Here is a 6,000-nt window from a genome sequence, read left to right as displayed (position 1 = left end):
TGGTGTTGGTGGTGCTGGTGGTGTTGGTGGTGTTGGTGGTGTTGGTGGTGTTGGTGGTGTTGGTGGTGCTGGTGGTGTTGGTGGTGCTGGTGGTGTTGGTGGTGCTGGTGGTGTTGGTGGTGCTGGTGGTGTTGGTGGTGCTGGTGGTGATGATGTTGCTGGTGGTGTTGGTGGTGCTGGTGGTGATGATGTTGCTGGTGGTGTTGGTGGTGCTGGTGGTGATGATGTTAGATATGGTGGTGTTTGCGGTGATAGCAGTGTTAGTGATGGTATTCTCATCTTCAAGGAGAGTATTATCGTGACGCAGGACAGGTGAGGTCATAGGTTGACCCTGCACAGTGACCATCAGCCACTGTTGTGTTATATGTAGACTGCCTGTAGATGACTTCGGGGGTCACCGCTCCCCTCAGTCTGGTCTCAGACCAGGCAATTACCACACAGTTAATAATACATTACTTCAAGAAATAACATTTCTGAGAGTAAATACCTTAATTTAAAGTGTGTGTACTCATTTATGGTTGCAGGGGTCGAGACACAGTTCCTGGTCCCGCAGGAGAAGGATGAACTTCTCCCACCACAGTTGTGGAAGGGGAGGAACCACTCCCTCTCCCCTTTCCACAGCTATGTGAGTTTACCCTATTCTTTGTGATAGTTACAGAGTGGGAACAAAAGAAACAGGGTTAGATTTTGTTCCCACCCTGTAACTATCACATAGAATAGTACCAACACGTGGGTGGAGTGGGAGAGACGTCCCTCTCCAACACAGTCGTGCCCTCCCTTAGATTCCTCCCTTTCTCCCAGGTAGGGGAAAGGGGGAGGTTCTGGAGGAATGTGTGTGTGAGGGTTAGGAAAGATGAAGGAAAGGATGATGGGAGTGAGAGAGATGATGGACCAAGGTGAGCTACCTCTCCTGACCCAGCATGATCTCTGGGGAGGAGGTCAGGAGGGGAAATGGTGGGAGTGGGGGAGGAACCAAGGTTGGGGGAATTATGGAAGTATCTGTGAGGAGTCATTTGTAGGAGGAAATGGAGGAAGAGGAGAAGGAATAGAAGGAGGAGGAGGAGGAGAAGGAATAGAAGGAGGAGGAGGAGGAGAAGGAATAGAAGGAAGTCGAGGTCATTCTGCAGTTGAGGCTTTATCCACTGTCTGATAAAATCGTCCAAGCCTTTTTGATCCATCAAGCTATTGATAATCTGGAGGACTAAAAGTAGGAGGACTTTCCCGTGACTTTATCGAGAGTTATCCAACTCTCGCTGCTCCTCCTGTGGCCAGGTCAACCCGGCTGTTGTTGCTGGCGGCTCACCGGCCCACTCATCCATCACAACCTGCTTGATCCGCCACACCACGGAGATCTTGATCCAAAAGAGGAAGAGACACACACACACACACAATTACATACATAAAATGTAAGCAGGGAGGGAGGAAAGAATGGAGGGAGGTAGAGAGATAGCAGGAGAAAAGAAGGAAGGAAGGGTGAATGTCTGGTGTATCAGTAACGTTCACTGGAGGACAGTTTACATGCCTCGTGTGCTTGATCATCTCCAGCAAGGTCGTGGTTGTAACACTCTCCCTCCCTCATGTCCCCTTTCTTCCAGCTCCATCCTTCCCTCTCCATCAATTCCTTCTCCCTCTCTCCCACACTTGGCCTCCCCGTCCCTCTTTCTACATTTCTATTCTTGTCTCACACTCGTAGATTATACACGATAGTCTTTAGTATAGATATAAGTAGATGGTTATTCTCAGTGGAGGTAATCCAAGACCTCTGCTATCTCTTTAGCCCATCATATCCTTCCCACTTAACTCTACCTCCACCCTTCTAGACAAGTAATCCTCATCTGATTCCACAACCTGTAAATCCTGTTCCTTCTCCTCTGCTCTCTCCTCTCTTTAACCCGTTTTAACACACGCACAAGATACCCCTCACTCTCACACCGCACTCCCTTCCTCACTCTCTCTTTCCCTCCCTCCCCGTCCTCACTCTCTCCTTGACTCCTTCCCTCCACATAGAAGGATTTAGGAGGATGTCGACATTAAACGCGTTTCGGTGATCATATTAACAGATACTGTTTGTGGATTGTAAATGATTAATTTCTTTTGTTTACAGAAAAACAAACGCAGTAGTTCGATGATTGGAATATATCACAAGAAATGCACACGCTGGAAACGAGATCTGGGCGATGATTTCTGTCGGTCCATATTACTGGTCCTGGACGAACCGAAACGGTACCTTAGATATTTTCTACATTTACTGAGACATTTAAAGACGTAGCTTTAGACATTTAGACCAATTTATATTTTATAAATGGCTTATTAGATGTAAAAAAATTTATTTTTATTATTATTATTATTATTTAATTCTTACTGCCTAGGGAAAAGCGAGGTAGTCAGGTTTCAGTTAAGGAAGGGAACGGCAGTTCCACTTCCTTGGAGCAAGAACCTTGTACCAACAGCTGGCTAAGAAGACCTAAACGATCATCTTAACGTGGATGTTTTATCATAAAGACGAGACCAGGATGCCTCCAGACCTCCGCCAACTCACCTTGCAGGGAAAATAGTAAAGTGTTGTCCTGTTTACCCTTTCGACCTTTCAAAAACATTCAGCTTAACACTTGTGTTTCCTCGTCCGTTTCGCACCTTGCAGAACCATGTCCATGTTTTCGTTATTACCAGGTTCGTGAGTTGATTTGAGTGAGGTTGTTTGAGGAAGGTTGTTTAAATGAGGTTGAGTGAGGTTGTTTGGGTGAGGTTGTTTGAGGGAGGTTGTTTGAGGAAGGTTGTTTGAGCGAGGTTGAGCGCGGTGGTTGCCGCCTGGACTCTGTCCAAGGACTCAAGGTTAAGTCAATCACTCAGTACAAACATATGTTTGAGTGTGTGCGAGAGCCTCGGATGTTTGGCTTGACAACACCTAAGCAAGCTACCCACAGGCAAGCCTTTAACAATACCTGTAGTATACCTGAAGCACCGGTTTCGAGTGCTCTTGATCAACCAGGCTGTTTCACTTATAGGTTTGCAGACTTATAGAACCATCACTACCCGAGTGAGCAGGCACTTGTAGCAGACAGGAATCCAGTTTCGTCTCTCAGAAATTGCCTGTGTTCCAGGCTGAGGGACTGATTACCTCAAACTCCTCCTCAACTTACACCTTTCTGCTTTGTAATGGACTGATGAAGTCACTGTGTGGCGAAACATTTCTTCAATAAAGATTCCTATATGTTGCATAAGTGTCTCAATCTTCAACTTGTCGGTTTTCAAAACCATTTATCACAGTATGTTAGTTTAAGGTTTTAATTATTAGCCATATACCCATTCTGTGGGTGGTAGTCGAATGGTTACAGAGGTGCCTAATGGTTCCAGAGAGTGGAAGTTGTAGGGATTTATTCCCTCGTCAAGGGAGTATAGGTAGACTGCAGACAAGGGTCCCAACACCGACCCCAGTAGAACACCACTTGTCATAGGGTCCCATTCTGCTCTCTCTCTCTCTCTCTCTCTCTCTCTATGTACTCAGTCTCTCAGCTATCAGTCAACCATGTCTCAATTCACTAGAGAATTTCTTCTCCGGTAACGTGCGTTTTGTCACTGCCTTCAGCTGCCTTGTTTATGTGGTACTTTATCGAAGGTCTTACTGCAGTTCACATATGCAACTTTGTACTAGATGTCAGTTTTCAGTGTTTCCAAGACCTTAGTGGAAAAAAAAATCCCGTAAATATGATCAGCAAGAAAAAATCTCGTGGCCCTCAAGGTAACTCTGAATTGTATCTGCTATTAAATTATTGATTCCAACAATTTGCCCACTATTGTTGTGGTCAAACTGGTGGAGCGGCGATTCTGAACCAAGAAATTATCTTCAATTTGGTATATAGGTTTCGTTTTAACTATCTTTCAGCTGCTTGTTGTTGCAATGCTCGTGACCCCTTGTTAGCGTTTAGTGTATGTGTATACTCACTTATTCGTGGTTGCAGGGGGTCGATTCATAGCTCCTGGCTCCTGATGTGTGTGTGTGTGTATTTGTGTGTCAGAGACCTCAGTTGCCATCACTCGTAGAATAAATGCCAAAACATTAACGTCATCTCCCCCTTCAGCCAATCGCGAGGGATGATTCGTCAGTATTGTAAACTTGTAATACACCTCTATCGATATTCCTTGGTGCATGGAAGGTCAATCATGCACACTGCTGATGACGCACCACACGCCACTGTGAAAATACACTTTCCCAGAGGACTTACATGAAATTTTTTGGTCTGTTCGGGGAAACAGAACCACCAGACCTTCACGGGCAGGTGTTAGAGCAGTGTCTCAATCACTCAGTGTCTGGTCCCTTGTGCTGATAGGCGAGAGACGTAACATCAGCAGGTCTTTCAGGGTGCTGCCAGACATCCAAGGACCTGTGCCCACGACATGACGACCTGTGTCCACTACAAGACAACCTGTGTCCTGAGCAAGACGGCCTGTGTTTTGGGCAAGACGATCTGTGCCCTGGGCACGAGGAAGAGGCTGGGATTTCCAGAAAGGTAGTATAAGCCCTTAGGGAGACCCTGAGACAAACACGAAGATGCAAATCACGACCTTAAGGTTATTCAACCTCTCTCTCTCTCCTACAAGAGATGCTGCCTTGATGCTGGCGACGAACTCCTGATCCAAGGAACTAAAGCTTCCTATCCTTGGATTTTTTTTTATTCGCCGGTATTCTCCCGGCCCGGGTCTTTTCCAAGTAGTGGTGACCCGGCCTTGGCTCCCTATCTGGGGAGTGTCTCGAGACCTGAGTCTCCCATGGGAGGAGGTACAAGTACCCCCTCATCTTTGGGACCAACTGTCCCCAGGTCTAGCCACAGTCCCCGCCCTCACGGGGCTCGTAGGGAGAAGCTAGGCCTCTGGTCTGCCATCTGCCCCGCCCCAAAGGGGCTCGTGGGGATGGCAGTCTTGTGATCTGCAGATGGTAGTAAGCTCAGGCCTTTAAAAAAAAAAAACCAGTCCTTGGATCAAACCTGATTGCCTCTCATTCCCCAAGCTCTGAATGACCCTTACGGTTTTAGTGCTTCCCCATTAATTATTTTTTTATTTTTTTTATTATCACACTGGCCGATTCCCACCAAGGCAGGGTGGCCCGAAAAATAATAATAATAATATTAATAATAATAATAATAATAATAATAATAATAATAATAATAAATTATAATAATATATCATAAGTCACCCAGAATCTGAAGGGAAAAACATCAAACGATGTTTCGGCCTTTTCAGGACTTTCCTTTATCAATCGACTTGATAATAATGGTCCAAGATTGACCGAAACGTCGTGTGATGTCTCCTTTCTTCCCCCAAAAGTGGTTTAGTTGCATAATGTTCTTGACACGTTATGGTGACTCTTATTTTTTAAGTAATATTATCAACAGTCTGTCTGAGAAGCCACAATATGCGCAACGAGCTATTGTTGGGGCAACGTTTCGCTCTGTGTAGAACTTTATCAAGCTTGATAAAGCTTTATGCAGAACTTTGTCAAGTTCTACATGTATTGCCAACTGTCATCAAAGTTCTTCAGGAACAGATTTGGAACAGATTAGGAACAGATGAGGGACAGATCATGAACAGATCAAGAACAGGTCATGAACAGGTCAGGAACAGATCATGAACATATCAGGAACAGATCATGAACAGATCAGGAACAGATCAGGAACAGATCAGGAACTGATCAGGAAACAGATCAGGAACATATCAGGAACAGATCATGAACAGATCAGGAACAGATCAGGAACAGATCAGGAACTGATCAGGAAACAGATCAGGAACAGATCAGGAGCAGATCAGGAACAGATCAGGAACATATCAGGAACAGATCAGGAATAGATCATGAACATATCATGAACATATCATGAACATATCAGGAGCAGATCAGGAACAGATCAGGAACACATCAGGAACAGCTCAGGAACAGCTCAGGAACAGATCATGAACAGATTAGGAACATATCAGGAACATATCAGGAACAGATCAGGAACAGATAAT

The 6,000-nt window shown here is 45.2% G+C and overlaps 1 protein-coding gene across 2 annotated transcripts in view; it reads right to left on the bottom strand.

Moving 5' to 3' along the window:
• Positions 1 to 6,000, bottom strand: part of qsm (Zona pelucida superfamily protein qsm) — a 145,623-nt gene that overhangs the window by 101,579 nt on the left and 38,044 nt on the right. The gene's annotated exons all lie outside the window — the stretch shown is intronic.

Source organism: Cherax quadricarinatus, chromosome 42 (assembly GCF_038502225.1).
Source record: "Cherax quadricarinatus isolate ZL_2023a chromosome 42, ASM3850222v1, whole genome shotgun sequence".
Lineage (NCBI taxonomy): Eukaryota > Metazoa > Arthropoda > Malacostraca > Decapoda > Parastacidae > Cherax > Cherax quadricarinatus.
The sequence above is the reverse complement of the archived record's forward strand: the minus strand, read 5'-3'. Positions and strand labels throughout refer to the sequence as shown.